This window comes from Salvia splendens, chromosome 21 (assembly GCF_004379255.2).
Source record: "Salvia splendens isolate huo1 chromosome 21, SspV2, whole genome shotgun sequence".
NCBI classification, from domain to species: domain Eukaryota; kingdom Viridiplantae; phylum Streptophyta; class Magnoliopsida; order Lamiales; family Lamiaceae; genus Salvia; species Salvia splendens.
In genome coordinates, this window is record NC_056052.1 from 9,359,587 (window position 1) to 9,379,912 (window position 20,326).

General features: G+C 48.6%; 1 pseudogene; it reads right to left on the bottom strand.

The window, feature by feature from the left end:
• Positions 1–769: 769 nt before the first annotated feature.
• On the bottom strand, positions 770–20,326 carry LOC121784186 (annotated as a pseudogene).

Below are 20,326 nucleotides of genomic sequence, written 5' to 3' on the forward strand. Positions count from 1 at the left end.
GATATACTACTAGTTCTATATGATATTTCATCCGTCCACAAAATAAAGATTCATTTTGCAATTTTGGAATGTTCACTATTTAAACATCCATTATTTTATATTATTATTTTTATATGCGGACCTCGCATTCCATTAACTTTTTACTCACAATTCCATTATAAAATTAATACTAAAAATATGATTTAGGAGTAATATTTTACTTGACTCTTTCATGATAAAGTCAAACAATTTCTTAAAATCTTTTTCAAATTACAATAACTCTTTACATTATAAATGGTGGACCCATAACTAATAGTCATAGTTTTCCATAAAAATTAAATCACCTTCCATTTTTAATATGTTTTCTCTCTAATGAGATTAACTTCATTTATCTTTAATGGAGTAATACTTTTATAACTATATCTTTCCTATTTTATTAATTAAATCACTACACCACTATAAAAACAGAACTATGTGAGCGGAAAAGGGAAAAGGATGCAATATGACTCATCTGCCTTTATATACAACAATTTATTCGATGCATTTATAAAATGTTTACAGAATCAGGTACCCAAGTCCCATACATAAATTGCCAAGTGGCAAGGACAAAAACGCCATTTACATCTTGAAACCATTCCACTGCAAATGAACCCAATCAAACCACTATACATCTTGAAACATAGGAAAAAGGAGAGCAGTTATGTCATAAATAATGAATGGTACATCAGCAAACCAGGCAACTGCAAGAATATAGAAGCCTAACATATTTGCAGCAGAACTAGCAAGCATCTCATAGATCAACGCCCTCATCGAGGCTTTGGAGTTTATCATCACATTCGAATCTATCAGTTTGTCGAACTTCCTTTTCCTCCGGCCCTCAAAATCTTCAAAGCCTTCCATCTGCACGTGGTATATAATGTGTTTAGAACATAGGTGATGCCAATATTATTATTATAATTATACCTGTTGAAAATCATCCATAGAAATGGGGTTGCCGTGGAGGGATATATTCTGCAGGCTTTTGCAATCTTTCAGCAAGTTTGGAGGTATCTGTGTGCGACAGACGCTATATTCATGAGTTCGGTTCTGACTGAAGAAACCCGAAGTGGACAAGTCCAAACAACATTTTAACCACAATGTAATAATGCCATTAGTGTGGCAGAAACAAAATGCAATTATAGGAGACAAATGCATAAAATTAATGTCAACGACACTAACTCTTCTTCATAATCGAACTGTAGAAGATAGGCTCTGTGATATATGAATGTGAGACAGGCAGGTGAGGGATGGGAAGTATCCCAAGAATCTTCATAACAGAAAGCATGAAAAATCATACTCCCTCCGTCCCACGTTACTTGAGGCGTTTCTTTTCGGCACGGGATTTAAAAAAGTTGTGTTTAATGAGTTAAATAAAGTAGAAGAGAGAATAAATTAAGAGAGAGGAGGGAGGGTAAAGTAAAAGAAATAATAGAGTAAGTGTGATTAGATGATTTTTTTTAGCCAAAAAGAGAAATGACTCAAATAACTTGGGATAACCCAAAATGGAATACGACTCAAGTAACTTGGGACGGAGGGAGTACAAAAGAAAACATTCCACTTGAGACTAGATGCATTGATGCTTATCTTTTTATCTACTGGAGAATATCCTTAAAGGACATGGAAAGGTTCACCAAGTGGCAATCATATATCAATAAGTACTATATTACTACAGAAATATACTAGTGAAGGGTAAATACAGATTTAAAACAGAAGACAATATAATCAATCTGATAAGGAAACATATCCACCTAAACCAAACAGTTTAAATTTTGTTTTCTTAGCTAGACTTCATAAGCTCAAAATTGAACACCATATTTTTCAACAGTAACCAGTACAGTTCATCTCCATTTCATGACTTTCTGAGGAATCACGAGTAATCCTAAAAAGTGCAATGAAGTTCCTATTTCAACTTCTTAAAAACATATGATACCAGCAAAGTGGAAACCCAAAACCTGAAGGTCAAACAAATGCTTAAATGTAGACTTGACAGAAAAGACTAAGACTTGCAACAGGAGCTGGTATGATCCCGGAAAGCGATAAATTAAGATTTCCTAGTATGAATTCCCAGTCTTCAATTATTATTTGCTTCAAGAAATTCAATCTAAAATGAATTCTCTCCCTACAACTTCCTAGTACTTTCATGGAATAGACAATTTTGTGCAGCATTATAGAGTTACAAACGTTAATTTGGATTTTACTTCATCTTTGATTATATGTGCAAGCTGCCAGCTTTCATGTGGATTTATAGTCTATAGAGGATGCCAATGCGAAATCCAAAGCATTCTTACACACAATATGGGAATATGTCCGAGGATGGCATGTAAACAACCAATTGAGGTAAGCAAATTATTTTGAACGAATAGCCAGCATAAAATGAATATGAAGTCCAAGTTAAACCTGCTTCACTGTGTTATTATCCAAAGAGAGTGACTTTAGATGAACAAGATTGCAAACTGACAATGGGAGCTCTTCAATAGAATTTTCTGCAGCAAATATTAGAATCGCGTCAAAACAGAAAAGGCCAACAGCCACTTTCAATATGACAAACAATTTATGGTTGATTGTAAGTCAAAGCTAGTTAGCCTTATGGAATGGGATGAGAGTGTGATAGCATATGATTAAATGATTAGAGTAATGTTAATCATTATGCCAGGTTGAACAGTAATTTAATGGTTGGAATTTAGAAACATATTTTTGCCTTACATATGTTAGATTTTATTGAAATTTCATTGGCCCAATGATCCTTTAAAAAAGTTTTCTCAATAGATACACCTTTACCTATACTTACTGCATCGATTCACTAACACTGTTAGGATATAAAACCGCCGATCCGATGCGAGCACGGGATATGCTCGACGAAATGACACTCGTAAACTCACACACCACTTGTTTGATAAAACGTCGCAAAGAGACTCTCAAAGTTTGTGGGAATGGAACTCGGCTTTATTGAATTTGGAATGAAAGAACAATAAGAAATGACAACTGAATTCCTCACGCGGGAGGCCTAACGATATAAATCGTCCTATGCTTGATCTCCCCAAAGATGATTGTATCATCTATGTATCTCCCTATAAATAGACGATTCCAAACACTAAACTAGGAAATAACAATATAATAATAACTGCTAAAAGATAGGAATTGAATTACAAATGCCGAGATTTGCTCCTTCCTGATTATTCTCCATCAGTTATGATTCTCCTTTATGTTTGGCCAAACAAACGCCTCCCTGATTCTTCTCCATCCGTTAGGATTCTCTCCCGTTGACGGATTCTTCTGGCCAAACAATTTCCCTTTTTCCTCGCTTGTAAACTTTCCACCCGCTATCCGTATCAACTGCCTCACCCGCCAAAACAGCCTTGTCCGCAAGGCTGAAATAAGGAAATTGGCCCTTGACATCGGCAACGTCCATCCAAGAGGCGTCCCTCTTTTTCCATTCCCACTTGATCAACACTTGCCCACTGTCCTTCCTTCGCGAGAAATGGAGCGGCGATCCAACATCGCTTCTGGTAAAAAGGGGGGGTCGGCATGGACCAGCTCGTCGGGTAAGGTAGCTTCAGCCTCGTCGGAACCAATGGCCTTCTTCAATAGGGAGACGTGGAACACTGGGTGAATGCGCGACTCGGCTGGCAGTTTCAGGCAGTATGCCGTCTTCCCAATCCGCGCCTCGACGCGAAACGGACCAAAGAAACGAGGGGCTAACTTCCGGTTGGTGGCTGCGAACAAGGTGTTTTGCCTGTGAGGGCGGAATTTGAGGAACACCAAGTCACCCACGCTGTACTCCACGTCGCGACGCCGTTTGTTCGCAGCGCTGGCCATCCTGCTTTGGGCACGAAGGAGGTGATGACGAAGCATAGCCAATGCGTCGTCCTTGACCGGAGAGTGTCGATGGTGGCCTGCGATCTGATCTCGCGGGAAGGAAAGTGTGGATAGTTGGTGGAGGCCGCCCATAGACTACCTCGAAAGGAGATGTGCCAGAGGCCGAATGGGTACTTGTGTTATAGCAATACTCGGCCCACGCGAGCCATTTATGCCACTGCTTGGGCCGGTCAGATGAGAAACAACGGAGGTATGTCTGAAGGCAGCGGTTCAAGACCTCGGTTTGGCCATCCGTTTCGGGATGATAAGCTGAGCTCATTCTCAGCTTGGTTCCAGTCGAGCGGAACAGCTCCCGCCAGAACGAGCTGAGAAATAATGGGTCTCGATCCGAGACAATGGAACGCGGAATACCTTGGAGACGTACGACTTCGCTGGTGAAAACGTCGGCCACCTGCTTCGCAGAGAAGGGGTGCTTAAGGCCGATGAAATGGGCGTATTTGGATAGCCGATCGACAACCACAAATATGCAATCAAAACCGCCTGCCTTGGGAAGTCCTGAGATAAAATCCATACTAATATCCTCCCAAATTCTGTCCGGAACCGGTAACGGGCTCAAAAGACCAGCCGGGGACTTAGTTTCTGCCTTGTTCCTTTGGCACGTAGAGCAGGCTGCGACAAAAGTAGTTACGTGTTTCATCATACCTGGCCAATAAACGTTCGCTGCGAGACGCCGATAGGTTCGATATGCTCCGGCATGGCCCCCGCTTGGCGTGAGATGGAATTCCGCCAACAATTTCTGTATCCACGGAGAATGCGAAGGAATCACGATGCGGCCTTTATAGAAAGGGTGCCGTGAATTAATTCATAGTGGGGGGCCGATGTGTTTCCCCCCGCTAACTCAGATCTGATTTTTGCCAACATCGGGTCCGACTCGAGCGATGTCTGAACGGTGGACCACTCTGGCCAAGTGGGAATTGAAATTGCCGACAATTCCAAACCGTCTTCGTCCTTCGCGAAAGAGCATCCACCGCTCTATTTAGCCTTCCCTCCTTATAGATTATGGTGAATTCATAACCAAGTAACTTTGCAGCCCAATTCTGCTGCGCTGGAGTGGAGAGGGGGTGGGCCAGGAGCTGCCGCAAGCTCCGCTGGTCAGTTCGGACTATAAAGTGGCGGCCAAGTAAGTAGGGTCGCCAATGGTGAATTGCTAGGACCAGGGCCATTAACGCTTTCTCATAGGCGGATTTCGCGAGCCAACGAGGGGATAACGGTTTGCTAAAATATGCCACCGGTTGTTTCTCTTGCATGAGGACGCGCACCCAAACCCCGACCAGACGCGTCGCATTCGATCACGAACTCCTTAGCGAAGTCGGGCATCCGGAGTAGAGGAGCTGATGTCAAGGCCTTCTTTAGCGCTGTGAAAGCTGCTTCTGCTTCAGCCGGCAGAGCCAAGCCGCTTTCGGGGTGGCAGCAGCGGCTTCTTCAGCAGGGCGGTCAGCGGTGCCGCGATCTTCCCGTAATCTTTTATAAAACGGCGGTAGTAGCCCGTTAGGCCAAGAAAACCCCGCACCCCTTAAGCGATCGTGGGTTGGCCAGCGCAATACCGCTGAAATCTTGGCTGGGTCCATTCGAACCCAATGTGCCCGAGGTATTCGACGCTCGATTGTCCCAACAAGCATTTTTTGGGATTAACAACGAGGGAATGCTCCTGTAAAGATTGAAAAACCTGCTGAAGGTGGCGGACATGTGCCTCCCAAGTAGTGCTATACACCAGGATGTCGTCAAAGAAAACCAGAACGAATTTGCGAAGAAAAGGCCGAAAAATGTCGTTCATCAAACTCTGGAATGTAGCCGGGGCGTTGGTGAGACCAAACGGCATGACGAGAAACTCGTAATGGCCTGAGTGGGTGCGAAACGCTGTTTTGTGGGTGTCCGACGCAGCCACCGGGATTTGATTGTATCCTGCTTTCAAATCAAGTTTGCTGAACCACCTCGCGCCATGTAACTCGTCCAGGAGCTCCTGGATGACGGGAATAGGGTATTTATCAGGGATGGTGCGCTTATTAAGCTCCCTATAATCCACACAAAATCGCCAAGATCCGTCTTTCTTGCGGACGAGGAGGACGGGGCTGGAGTAAGGGCTTGTGCTCGGCTGGATGACTCCTGAAGCTAGCATTTCAGCTACTAGACGCTCCATCTCGTCTTTTTGCAAATGATTGTAACGGTATGGCCGAACCGAAACCGGGTCCGAGCTGGGAATCAGGGGGATGTGATGGTCCGTGCGGCGAGTGGGTGGCAGGCCAGTCGCCGGGTGCGTGATAGTTGGGAAGGCGGCCACCAAGTCAAGCAGTTGTGTTCTGGCTGTTGTAGGTAAGGAGTTGGGTAACCCAAATGAGTCGACTGCCGTTTCCCCATTCATGGCTCGGAGGACCCAACAAGCGTCGCCGTCCTCGAGGGAGTGGAGGACGTGCGACGAACAGGCGCGTCGGGTTAGAGACGGATCGCCTCGAATAGTGATGGGACGGCCGTTGACAAAGAAAACCATAGATAAGTGCTGCCAGTTGGCCGTGACGTCGCCCAAAGACGCAAGCCAAGAGACCCCTAAAATGACATCAATGTTGCGCAGAGGGAAAACATAGCATGATAGCTGGAATACCTCGGAGGTGAGTTGCAGTGGTATGGCGTGGCATATCCCCGCTGCGCGAACTTTCGACCCGTCACCGAGCATGACGGAATACAGAGTCGTCGGAGTAATCTGTAGCTGTAGTAAACTGGCGAGCTGATCCGAAATAAAACAGTGGCTCGCACCGCTGTCCACCATAACCTTTACCTCGTGCGTGCCTATCGTTCCGAATAGTTTCAAAGTATAGGAAGTATCGAGGCCGTTGGACGACAGCTCCGAGAGTTGCAGCTCTACCCCGGAATGCTGATCAGGGAGGTCGTCTAAATCCGGCTCCTCGAACACAGGCTCGTCATCCTCATAGACAAGAACGTTTAGAGTCTTAGGGGGGCACCGATGCGTGGGACTGAACTTCAACCCACATTTGAAACAAGTGCCGGCGGCGAGGTACTTCTTATATTCTTCTGAGGACATATTTTGGAAGCGTGTGGACGCTGGGCGGGAGGATCCCGTGGAAGAGAACTGAGAAGGGGAGTTTGAATACCCCGCACGTCGTTGCTGTCCTGAGTAGGTGGCTGGTGCACTGTGGGAAGGGGCAGAGGCTGATCGCGGAGGTTGCTGTGACGCCATCATATCGATGTCCAAGGCTAGTTCGACGGCGTCCTCGTAGGACGTGATTTTGGCGGCCTTCATCTGGAGGCGGACTTCAGGACGGAGGGCTGCCATAAAAAACCCCAGATATTGGTGGCTCGCTATATCCGGTACTTGCGCGAGTCGAGCTTCAAAGGCTGCCACATAATCAGCGAGGGAACCCGTGTGCCGCACGGCTGCAAAAGCCTCATATTCATCCAAGGCTCCGTTTCCCCCGAAGCGCTTCATTAACTCCCTTGCGAACCGGGCCCAGGAGAGATCCGGAACCCGTTTCCGCAGCAGCTGGTACCAAGGAAGGGCCGCGCCTGCCAAGGCTACCATGGCCACGCCCACCCGTTTTTCAGGCGCAGTTTCCGAGATCAAAAAATACTGCTCCGCCCTTGCCAGCCACGCGAGGGCTTCAGAGCCATCAAACGTCGGCATAGGTGAGGTTGGGTGATTGCCGGTTGACACTGAGTTGGATTCGCGATTTTCAGAGGAGACGTCGTCCTCCGGTGGCTTCTTGGAGCCGTGATTGAGGGACGCGAAGCCTGCTCGCACTTCTCCGATCAGGGAGTCGAGTTTTGACTCCAACGCCGAGACCCTTTCATCCGTCTGCTGGAACTGGGCGTTGAGTGCATCGTAGTCTTCTCCAAACCGTCAAGGCGTGAATCGCCCCTGGAGCTAACCATCGTTCACCGCACCAATTGTTAGGGGATAAAACCGCCGATCCGATGCGAGCACGGGATATGCTCGACGAAATGACACTCGTAAACTCACACACCACTTGTTTGATAAAACGTCGCAAAGAGACTCTCAAAGTTTGTGGGAATGGAACTCGGCTTTATTGAATTTGGAATGAAAGAACAATAAGAAATGACAACTGAATTCCTCACGCAGGAGGCCTAACGATATAAATCGTCCTATGCTTGATCTCCCCAAAGATGATTGTATCATCTATGTATCTCCCTATAAATAGACGATTCCAAACACTAAACTAGGAAATAACAATATAATAATAACTGCTAAAAGATAGGAATTGAATTACAAATGCCGAGATTTGCTCCTTCCTGATTATTCTCCATCAGTTATGATTCTCCTTTATGTTTGGCCAACAAACGCCTCCCTGATTCTTCTCCATCCGTTAGGATTCTCTCCCGTTGACGGATTCTTCTGGCCAAACAATTTCCCTTTTTCCTCGCTTGTAAACTTTCCACCCGCTATCCGTATCAACTGCCTCACCCGCCAAAACAGCCTTGTCCGCAAGGCTGAAATAAGGAAATTGGCCCTTGACATCGGCAACGTCCATCCAAGAGGCGTCCTCTTTTTCCATTCCGTCCCACTTGATCAACACTTGCCCCACTGTCCTTCCTTCGCGAGAAATGGAGCGGCGATCCAACATCGCTTCTGGTAAAAAGGGGGGTCGGCATGGACCAGCTCGTCGGGTAAGGTAGCTTCAGCCTCGTCGGAACCAATGGCCTTCTTCAATAGGGAGACGTGGAACACTGGGTGAATGCGCGACTCGGCTGGCAGTTTCAGGCGGTATGCCGTCTTCCCAATCCGCGCCTCGACGCGAAACGGACCAAAGAAACGAGGGGCTAACTTCCGGTTGGTGGCTGCGAACAAGGTGTTTTGCCTGTGAGGGAATTTGAGGAACACCAAGTCACCCACGCTGTACTCCACGTCGCGACGCCGTTTGTTCGCAGCGCTGGCCATCCTGCTTTGGGCACGAAGGAGGTGATGACGAAGCATAGCCAATGCGTCGTCCCTTGACCGGAGAGTGTCGATGGTGGCCTGCGATCTGATCTCGCGGGAAGGAAAGTGTGGATAGTTGGTGGAGGCCGCCCATAGACTACCTCGAAAGGAGATGTGCCAGAGGCCGAATGGGTACTTGTGTTATAGCAATACTCGGCCCACGCGAGCCATTTATGCCACTGCTTGGCCGGTCAGATGAGAAACAACGGAGGTATGTCTGAAGGCAGCGGTTCAAGACCTCGGTTTGGCCATCCGTTTCGGGATGATAAGCTGAGCTCATTCTCAGCTTGGTTCCAGTCGAGCGGAACAGCTCCCGCCAGAACGAGCTGAGAAATAATGGGTCTCATCCGAGACAATGGAACGCGGAATACCTTGGAGACGTACGACTTCGCTGGTGAAAACGTCGGCCACCTGCTTCGCAGAGAAGGGGTGCTTAAGGCCGATGAAATGGGCGTATTTGGATAGCCGATCGACAACCACAAATATGCAATCAAAACCGCCTGCCTTGGGAAGTCCTGAGATAAAATCCATACTAATATCCTCCCAAATCTGTCCGGAACCGGTAACGGGCTCAAAAGACCAGCCGGGGACTTAGTTTCTGCTTGTTCCTTTGGCACGTAGAGCAGGCTGCGACAAAAGTAGTTACGTGTTTCATCATACCTGGCCAATAAACGTTCGCTGCGAGACGCCGATAGGTTCGATATGCTCCGGCATGGCCCCCGCTTGGCGTGAGATGGAATTCCGCCAACAATTTCTGTATCCACGGAGAATGCGAAGGAATCACGATGCGGCCTTTATAGAAAAGGGTGCCGTGAATTAATTCATAGTGGGGGGCCGATGTGTTTCCCCCCGCTAACTCAGATCTGATTTTTGCCAACATCGGGTCCGACTCGAGCGATGTCTGAACGGTGGACCACTCTGGCCAAGTGGGAATTGAAATTGCCGACAATTCCAAACCGTCTTCGTCCCTTCGCGAAAGAGCATCCACCGCTCTATTTAGCCTTCCCTCCTTATAGATTATGGTGAATTCATAACCAAGTAACTTTGCAGCCCAATTCTGCTGCGCTGGAGTGGAGAGGGGGTGGGCCAGGAGCTGCCGCAAGCTCCGCTGGTCAGTTCGGACTATAAAGTGGCGGCCAAGTAAGTAGGGTCGCCAATGGTGAATTGCTAGGACCAGGGCCATTAACGCTTTCTCATAGGCGGATTTCGCGAGCCAACGAGGGGATAACGGTTTGCTAAAATATGCCACCGGTTGTTTCTCTTGCATGAGGACCGCACCCAAACCCCGACCAGACGCGTCGCATTCGATCACGAACTCCTTAGCGAAGTCGGGCATCCGGAGTAGAGGAGCTGATGTCAAGGCCTTCTTTAGCGCTGTGAAAGCTGCTTCTGCTTCAGCCGGCCAGAGCCAAGCCGCTTTCGGGGGTGGCAGCAGCGGCTTCTTCAGCAGGGCGGTCAGCGGTGCCGCGATCTTCCCGTAATCTTTTATAAAACGGCGGTAGTAGCCCGTTAGGCCAAGAAAACCCCGCACCCCCTTAAGCGATCGTGGGGTTGGCCAGCGCAATACCGCTGAAATCTTGGCTGGGTCCATTCGAACCCAATGTGCCCGAGGTATTCGACGCTCGATTGTCCCAACAAGCATTTTTTGGGATTAACAACGAGGGAATGCTCCTGTAAAGATTGAAAAACCTGCTGAAGGTGGCGGACATGTGCCTCCCAAGTAGTGCTATACACCAGGATGTCGTCAAAGAAAACCAGAACGAATTTGCGAAGAAAAGGCCGAAAAATGTCGTTCATCAAACTCTGGAATGTAGCCGGGGCGTTGGTGAGACCAAACGGCATGACGAGAAACTCGTAATGGCCTGAGTGGGTGCGAAACGCTGTTTTGTGGGTGTCCGACGCAGCCACCGGGATTTGATTGTATCCTGCTTTCAAATCAAGTTTGCTGAACCACCTCGCGCCATGTAACTCGTCCAGGAGCTCCTGGATGACGGGAATAGGGTATTTATCAGGGATGGTGCGCTTATTAAGCTCCCTATAATCCACACAAAATCGCCAAGATCCGTCTTTCTTGCGGACGAGGAGGACGGGGCTGGAGTAAGGGCTTGTGCTCGGCTGGATGACTCCTGAAGCTAGCATTTCAGCTACTAGACGCTCCATCTCGTCTTTTTGCAAATGATTGTAACGGTATGGCCGAACCGAAACCGGGTCCGAGCTGGGAATCAGGGGGATGTGATGGTCCGTGCGGCGAGTGGGTGGCAGGCCAGTCGCCGGGTGCGTGATAGTTGGGAAGGCGGCCACCAAGTCAAGCAGTTGTGTTCTGGCTGCTGTAGGTAAGGAGTTGGGTAACCCAAATGAGTCGACTGCCGTTTCCCCATTCATGGCTCGGAGGACCCAACAAGCGTCGCCGTCCTCGAGGGAGTGGAGGACGTGCGACGAACAGGCGCGTCGGGTTAGAGACGGATCGCCTCGAATAGTGATGGGACGGCCGTTGACAAAGAAAACCATAGATAAGTGCTGCCAGTTGGCCGTGACGTCGCCCAAAGACGCAAGCCAAGAGACCCCTAAAATGACATCAATGTTGCGCAGAGGGAAAACATAGCATGATAGCTGGAATACCTCGGAGGTGAGTTGCAGTGGTACGGCGTGGCATATCCCCGCTGCGCGAACTTTCGACCCGTCACCGAGCATGACGGAATAAGGAGTCGTCGGAGTAATCTGTAGCTGCAGTAGGCTGGCGAGCTGATCCGAAATAAAACAGTGGCTCGCACCGCTGTCCACCATAACCTTCACCTTGTGCGTGCCTATCGTTCCGAATAGTTTCAAAGTATAGGATGTATCGAGGCCGTTGGACGACAGTTACGAGAGTTGCAGCTCTACTCCGAAATCCTGATTAGGGGGTTCGTCCGAATCCGGTGCCTCGAACACAGGCTCGTCATCCTCATAGACAAGAACGTTTAGAGTCTTAGGGGGACACCGATGCGTGGGACTGAACTTCAGCCCACATTTGAAACAAGTGCCGGCGGCGAGGTGCTTCTTATATTCTTCTGAGGACATATTTTCGAAGCGTGTGGACGCTGGGCGGGAGGATCCCGTGGAAGAGAACTGAGAAGGGGAGTTTGAATACCCCGCACGTCGTTGCTGTCCTGAGTAGGTGGCTGGTGCACTGTGGGAAGGGGCAGAGGCTGATCGCGGAGGTTGCTGTGACGCCATCATATCGATGTCCAAGGCTAGTTCGACGGCGTCCTCGTAGGACGTGATTTTGGCGGCCTTCATCTGGAGGCGGACTTCAGGACGGAGGGCTGCCATAAAAAACCCCAGATATTGGTGGCTCGCTATATCCGGTACTTGCGCGAGTCGAGCTTCAAAGGCTGCCACATAATCAGCGAGGGAACCCGTGTGCCGCACGGCTGCAAAAGCCTCATATTCATCCAAGGCTCCGTTTCCCCGAAGCGCTTCATTAACTCCCTTGCGAACCGGGCCCAGGAGAGATCCGGAACCCGTTTCCGCAGCAGCTGGTACCAAGGAAGGGCCGCGCCTGCCAAGGCTACCATGGCCACGCCCACCCGTTTTTCAGGCGCAGTTTCCGAGATCAAAAAATACTGCTCCGCCCTTGCCAGCCACGCGAGGGCTTCAGAGCCATCAAACGTCGGCATAGGTGAGGTTGGGTGATTGCCGGTTGACACTGAGTTGGATTCGCGATTTTCAGAGGAGACGTCGTCCTCCGGTGGCTTCTTGGAGCCGTGATTGAGGGACGCGAAGCCTGCTCGCACTTCTCCGATCAGGGAGTCGAGTTTTGACTCCAACGCCGAGACCCTTTCATCCGTCTGCTGGAACTGGGCGTTGAGTGCATCGGTAGTCTTCTCCAAACCGTCAAGGCGTGAATCGCCCCTGGAGCTAACCATCGTTCACCGCACCAATTGTTAGGGGATAAAACCGCCGATTCGATGCGAGCACGGGATATGCTCGACGAAATGACACTCGTAAACTCACACACCACTTGTTTGATAAAACGTCGCAAAGAGACTCTCAAAGTTTGTGGGAATGGAACTCGGCTTTATTGAATTTGGAATGAAAGAACAATAAGAAATGACAACTGAATTCCTCACGCAGGAGGCCTAACGATATAAATCGTCCTATGCTTGATCTCCCCAAAGATGATTGTATCATCTATGTATCTCCCTATAAATAGACGATTCCAAACACTAAACTAGGAAATAACAATATAATAATAACTGCTAAAAGATAGGAATTGAATTACAAATGCCGAGATTTGCTCCTTCCTGATTATTCTCCATCAGTTATGATTCTCCTTTATGTTTGGCCAAACAAACGCCTCCCTGATTCTTCTCCATCCGTTAGGATTCTCTCCCGTTGACGGATTCTTCTGGCCAAACAATTTCCCTTTTTCCTCGCTTGTAAACTTTCCACCCGCTATCCGTATCAACTGCCTCACCCGCCAAAACAGCCTTGTCCGCAAGGCTGAAATAAGGAAATTGGCCCTTGACATCGGCAACGTCCATCCAAGAGGCGTCCTCTTTTTCCATTCCGTCCCACTTGATCAACACTTGCCCCACTGTCCTTCCTTCGCGAGAAATGGAGCGGCGATCCAACATCGCTTCTGGTAAAAAGGGGGGGTCGGCATGGACCAGCTCGTCGGGTAAGGTAGCTTCAGCCTCGTCGGAACCAATGGCCTTCTTCAATAGGGAGACGTGGAACACTGGGTGAATGCGCGACTCGGCTGGCAGTTTCAGGCGGTATGCCGTCTTCCCAATCCGCGCCTCGACGCGAAACGGACCAAAGAAACGAGGGGCTAACTTCCGGTTGGTGGCTGCGAACAAGGTGTTTTGCCTGTGAGGGCGGAATTTGAGGAACACCAAGTCACCCACGCTGTACTCCACGTCGCGACGCCGTTTGTTCGCAGCGCTGGCCATCCTGCTTTGGGCACGAAGGAGGTGATGACGAAGCATAGCCAATGCGTCGTCCCTTGACCGGAGAGTGTCGATGGTGGCCTGCGATCTGATCTCGCCGGGAAGGAAAGTGTGGATAGTTGGTGGAGGCCGCCCATAGACTACCTCGAAAGGAGATGTGCCAGAGGCCGAATGGGTACTTGTGTTATAGCAATACTCGGCCCACGCGAGCCATTTATGCCACTGCTTGGGCCGGTCAGATGAGAAACAACGGAGGTATGTCTGAAGGCAGCGGTTCAAGACCTCGGTTTGGCCATCCGTTTCGGGATGATAAGCTGAGCTCATTCTCAGCTTGGTTCCAGTCGAGCGGAACAGCTCCCGCCAGAACGAGCTGAGAAATAATGGGTCTCGATCCGAGACAATGGAACGCGGAATACCTTGGAGACGTACGACTTCGCTGGTGAAAACGTCGGCCACCTGCTTCGCAGAGAAGGGGTGCTTAAGGCCGATGAAATGGGCGTATTTGGATAGCCGATCGACAACCACAAATATGCAATCAAAACCGCCTGCCTTGGGAAGTCCTGAGATAAAATCCATACTAATATCCTCCCAAATTCTGTCCGGAACCGGTAACGGGCTCAAAAGACCAGCCGGGGACTTAGTTTCTGCCTTGTTCCTTTGGCACGTAGAGCAGGCTGCGACAAAAGTAGTTACGTGTTTCATCATACCTGGCCAATAAACGTTCGCTGCGAGACGCCGATAGGTTCGATATGCTCCGGCATGGCCCCCGCTTGGCGTGAGATGGAATTCCGCCAACAATTTCTGTATCCACGGAGAATGCGAAGGAATCACGATGCGGCCTTTATAGAAAAGGGTGCCGTGAATTAATTCATAGTGGGGGGCCGATGTGTTTCCCCCCGCTAACTCAGATCTGATTTTTGCCAACATCGGGTCCGACTCGAGCGATGTCTGAACGGTGGACCACTCTGGCCAAGTGGGAATTGAAATTGCCGACAATTCCAAACCGTCTTCGTCCCTTCGCGAAAGAGCATCCACCGCTCTATTTAGCCTTCCCTCCTTATAGATTATGGTGAATTCATAACCAAGTAACTTTGCAGCCCAATTCTGCTGCGCTGGAGTGGAGAGGGGGTGGGCCAGGAGCTGCCGCAAGCTCCGCTGGTCAGTTCGGACTATAAAGTGGCGGCCAAGTAAGTAGGGTCGCCAATGGTGAATTGCTAGGACCAGGGCCATTAACGCTTTCTCATAGGCGGATTTCGCGAGCCAACGAGGGGATAACGGTTTGCTAAAATATGCCACCGGTTGTTTCTCTTGCATGAGGACCGCACCCAAACCCCGACCAGACGCGTCGCATTCGATCACGAACTCCTTAGCGAAGTCGGGCATCCGGAGTAGAGGAGCTGATGTCAAGGCCTTCTTTAGCGCTGTGAAAGCTGCTTCTGCTTCAGCCGGCCAGAGCCAAGCCGCTTTCGGGGGTGGCAGCAGCGGCTTCTTCAGCAGGGCGGTCAGCGGTGCCGCGATCTTCCCGTAATCTTTTATAAAACGGCGGTAGTAGCCCGTTAGGCCAAGAAAACCCGCACCCCCTTAAGCGATCGTGGGGTTGGCCAGCGCAATACCGCTGAAATCTTGGCTGGGTCCATTCGAACCCAATGTGCCCGAGGTATTCGACGCTCGATTGCCCCAACAAGCATTTTCTGGGGTTAACAACAAGGGAATGTGTCTGCAATGATTGAAAAAACTGGCGAAGGTGGCGCACATGTGCCTCCCATGAAGTGCTATACACCAGTATGTCGTCAAAGAAAACAAAAACGAACTTGCGCAAAAATGGCCGAAGGATGTCATTCATCAGACTTTGGAATGTAGCCGGCGCGTTGGTGAGACCAAACGGCATGACCAGGAACTCGTAATGGCCCGAGTGGGTGCGAAAAGCTGTTTAGTGGACGTCTGATGCAGCCACCCTATTTGATGGTACCCTGCCTTTAAATCGAGCTTGCTGAACCACTTCGCGCCGTGTAGCTCGTCTAAGAGTTCTTGGATGACGGGAATAGGGTACTTGTCCGGGACCGTGCGCTTATTGAGCTCCCTATAATCCACACAAAATCGCCAAGATCCGTCTTTCTTGCGGACGAGGAGGACGGGGCTGGAGTAAGGGCTTGTGCTCGGCTGGATGACTCCTGAAGCTAGCATTTCAGCTACTAGACGCTCCATCTCGTCTTTTTGCAAATGATTGTAACGGTATGGCCGAACCGAAACCGGGTCCGAGCTGGGAATCAGGGGGATGTGATGGTCCGTGCGGCGAGTGGGTGGCAGGCCAGTCGCCGGGTGCGTGATAGTTGGGAAGGCGGCCACCAAGTCAAGCAGTTGTGTTCTGGCTGCTGTAGGTAAGGAGTTGGGTAACCCAAATGAGTCGACTGCCGTTTCCCCATTCATGGCTCGGAGGACCCAACAAGCGTCGCCGTCCTCGAGGGAGTGGAGGACGTGCGACGAACAGGCGCGTCGGGTTAGAGACGGATCGCCTCGAATAGTGATGGGACGGCCGTTGACAAAGAAAACCATAGATAAGTGCTGCCAGTTGGCCGTGACGTCGCCCAAAGACGCAAGCCAAGAGACCCCTAAAATGACATCAATGTTGCGCAGAGGGAAAACATAGCATGATAGCTGGAATACCTCGGAGGTGAGTTGCAGTGGTATGGCGTGGCATATCCCCGCTGCGAACTTTCGACCCGTCACCGAGCATGACGGAATACAGAGTCGTCGGAGTAATCTGTAGCTGTAGTAAACTGGCGAGCTGATCCGAAATAAAACAGTGGCTCGCACCGCTGTCCACCATAACCTTTACCTCGTGCGTGCCTATCGTTCCGAATAGTTTCAAAGTATAGGAAGTATCGAGGCCGTTGGACGACAGCTCCGAGAGTTGCAGCTCTACCCGGAATGCTGATCAGGGAGGTCGTCTAAATCCGGCTCCTCGAACACAGGCTCGTCATCCTCATAGACAAGAACGTTTAGAGTCTTAGGGGGCACCGATGCGTGGGACTGAACTTCAGCCCACATTTGAAACAAGTGCCGGCGGCGAGGTACTTCTTATATTCTTCTGAGGACATATTTTGGAAGCGTGTGGACGCTGGGCGGGAGGATCCCGTGGAAGAGAACTGAGAAGGGGAGTTTGAATACCCCGCACGTCGTTGCTGTCCTGAGTAGGTGGCTGGTGCACTGTGGGAAGGGGCAGAGGCTGATCGCGGAGGTTGCTGTGACGCCATCATATCGATGTCCAAGGCTAGTTCGACGGCGTCCTCGTAGGACGTGATTTTGGCGGCCTTCATCTGGAGGCGGACTTCAGGACGGAGGGCTGCCATAAAAAAAACCCCAGATATTGGTGGCTCGCTATATCCGGTACTTGCGCGAGTCGAGCTTCAAAGGCTGCCACATAATCAGCGAGGGAACCCGTGTGCCGCACGGCTGCAAAAGCCTCATATTCATCCAAGGCTCCGTTTCCCCCGAAGCGCTTCATTAACTCCCTTGCGAACCGGGCCCAGGAGAGATCCGGAACCCGTTTCCGCAGCAGCTGGTACCAAGGAAGGGCCGCGCCTGCCAAGGCTACCATGGCCACGCCCACCCGTTTTTCAGGCGCAGTTTCCGAGATCAAAAAATACTGCTCCGCCCTTGCCAGCCACGCGAGGGCTTCAGAGCCATCAAACGTCGGCATAGGTGAGGTTGGGTGATTGCCGGTTGACACTGAGTTGGATTCGCGATTTTCAGAGGAGACGTCGTCCTCCGGTGGCTTCTTGGAGCCGTGATTGAGGGACGCGAAGCCTGCTCGCACTTCTCCGATCAGGGAGTCGAGTTTTGACTCCAACGCCGAGACCCTTTCATCCGTCTGCTGGAACTGGGCGTTGAGTGCATCGGTAGTCTTCTCCAAACCGTCAAGGCGTGAATCGCCCCTGGAGCTAACCATCGTTCACCGCACCAATTGTTAGGGGATAAAACCGCCGATTCGATGCGAGCACGGGATATGCTCGACGAAATGACACTCGTAAACTCACACACCACTTGTTTGATAAAACGTCGCAAAGAGACTCTCAAAGTTTGTGGGAATGGAACTCGGCTTTATTGAATTTGGAATGAAAGAACAATAAGAAATGACAACTGAATTCCTCACGCAGGAGGCCTAACGATATAAATCGTCCTATGCTTGATCTCCCCAAAGATGATTGTATCATCTATGTATCTCCCTATAAATAGACGATTCCAAACACTAAACTAGGAAATAACAATATAATAATAACTGCTAAAAGATAGGAATTGAATTACAAATGCCGAGATTTGCTCCTCCCTGATTATTCTCCATCAGTTATGATTCTCCTTTATGTTTGGCCAAACAAACGCCTCCCTGATTCTTCTCCATCCGTTAGGATTCTCTCCCGTTGACGGATTCTTCTGGCCAAACAATTTCCCTTTTTCCTCGCTTGTAAACTTTCCACCCGCTATCCGTATCAAACACAAATTTCACTATGAAAGCTAGGTTATAGATATATTCAGTGACAATCAGTAAAATAATACCAACATAATACAAATATATGAACAAGGGAGTAAAGAGAGAGCGAGAGTTTGTAATTATGCAAATGAGAGTTTAAAAGGAAAAATAACATAACAAGACTGATACGAATAATCTAGATAGAGATGAAGTACCATTAGCTTGAATTTCCTCCAAAGAAAAGCAACTACCAATGGATTCAGGAAGAAACTTTATTTTATTGTTTGACACATCTAACAGCATCAACTGCAAAGTCAAAAAGTTCACACAAATTGTTTGAATAAACTTATAGAATACATATCATATATTTGACACATGAAATAACATGTCTGCATTCCTTAGACTCTACGTAAACATTAAGGTACTTACATTCCTCAAGCTCCCAATAGTTTCAGGCAAGTTAAGTAACAAATTTCGGGATATTGATAGCTTCTCCAGTTTCACCAATTGACCAACTGAAAATCAAATCTTATTTAATCAATAGAAGAGTCTAGAAAAATCTAATGTACACAATCCTTTGCAATTTGGACAATGATGGAAGACTTTTAACTCAGTAACAAACTTTATTCAACTCCAGTTCTCTCATCTCTAGATGAAGAGACTTACATTCATCAGGCAATGTGGTGATCCGATTTCCATCCAGTGCCATAACTTTTAGATATTGAAGCTTCCCCAAGTTCATTGGTAGACACTCAATAACATTTTCTGTTAAAACCTGTAACAAAAGATTGCTCAATCAGACCCATGAAACCAAAATTAGAGATTCATATAATCATTAAACTAAATTATCAGAATAACTTCCATACCCTCTCTATACAAACTATAACCACGTGGACCATATCAAATTCTTTCAAATAACAGCAAGCACATTCTAAAATAAAAGGAAGCAATAAATTCTCACCAGCCGCTGCAAGTTTATCAGTTTGTTTATCTCCGTTGGCACATCAACTGCCACAGCAACCGGATATATATTAGTCAACAAAAGCGACTACAATCGGATATATATTAGTCCATATAGAATGGCTGTATTGGCAGTTTTTAGTGACGTGACACGTGTTATAGACCTAGTAAGTGTAAAATGTGCATATAAGACAAGTTCTCGCTAACGGTTAGATGCTTTTATTATCCATTGGGGCTAATGAGAGGCATCAATCCAGCTCAAGTAACTGAAAAACACTAATCTAAATAATCGCACATAGTGATTTTTTTTGTGATCTTATATAGTCGGTTGATGTATTTGGATTTTGCATGGTTTTAGAGGGTTGTCTTGGATGATTTTGATTATATTTTTATATTTTGGTATGTTTACATGTTTGTTGAGAAATGATAGAAAATGGATTAGAAAATGTACACAAAATATGTGGATGTGACGCAGCCTTGTTTGAGTAAATGTTTCTCGCGATTTTGAAGTCTGATAAACCTCTAATGCATATCATTCTCTTCGTCTTCGAAAGAGCTTCGCGTGGATATATTGCACGCCTCAATCGGAGCTTTGTAGAGAAAGTTATGGCCGTTACAAAAACTGCTCGCTGTGCAGAAGCCTTCAACCCGACGAGCCGACCCGTAACCCGAACGGGTCAGCCCGCCTAACCCGACAACCCGAACGGGTCAGCCCGAATGGCCCGATTTTAAATTCGGGTTGTGAAATTACAACCCTAACCCTGTATTTTTGTCGGGTTATTCGGGCCGGCCCTTCGGGTTCGGGTTACATTGACATCCCTACTACTATAACTCTACCCAAGTTCAGAGCCTACACCACAATCACAAATGCATAGCACTCGACTCAATGCCCTCTCTTCCTCTTCAGGAGGTGGTATTAATGGTGGTAGTCAGAGATCCTCGCCGCCATCCAAACCAGGAAATCCTAAATTTTCTCCATCAGCCATCATAACACCATCGTCACCTTCCAGATTCATAGGTCCACTCCAATATGTAGATCCGGTTTACATCAGGCGCGGGGACTCCATACTCAGAAGTTTCCCAACCGACGCTGATCCCACGGAGGTCTACACCGCCCATACAGCCCAT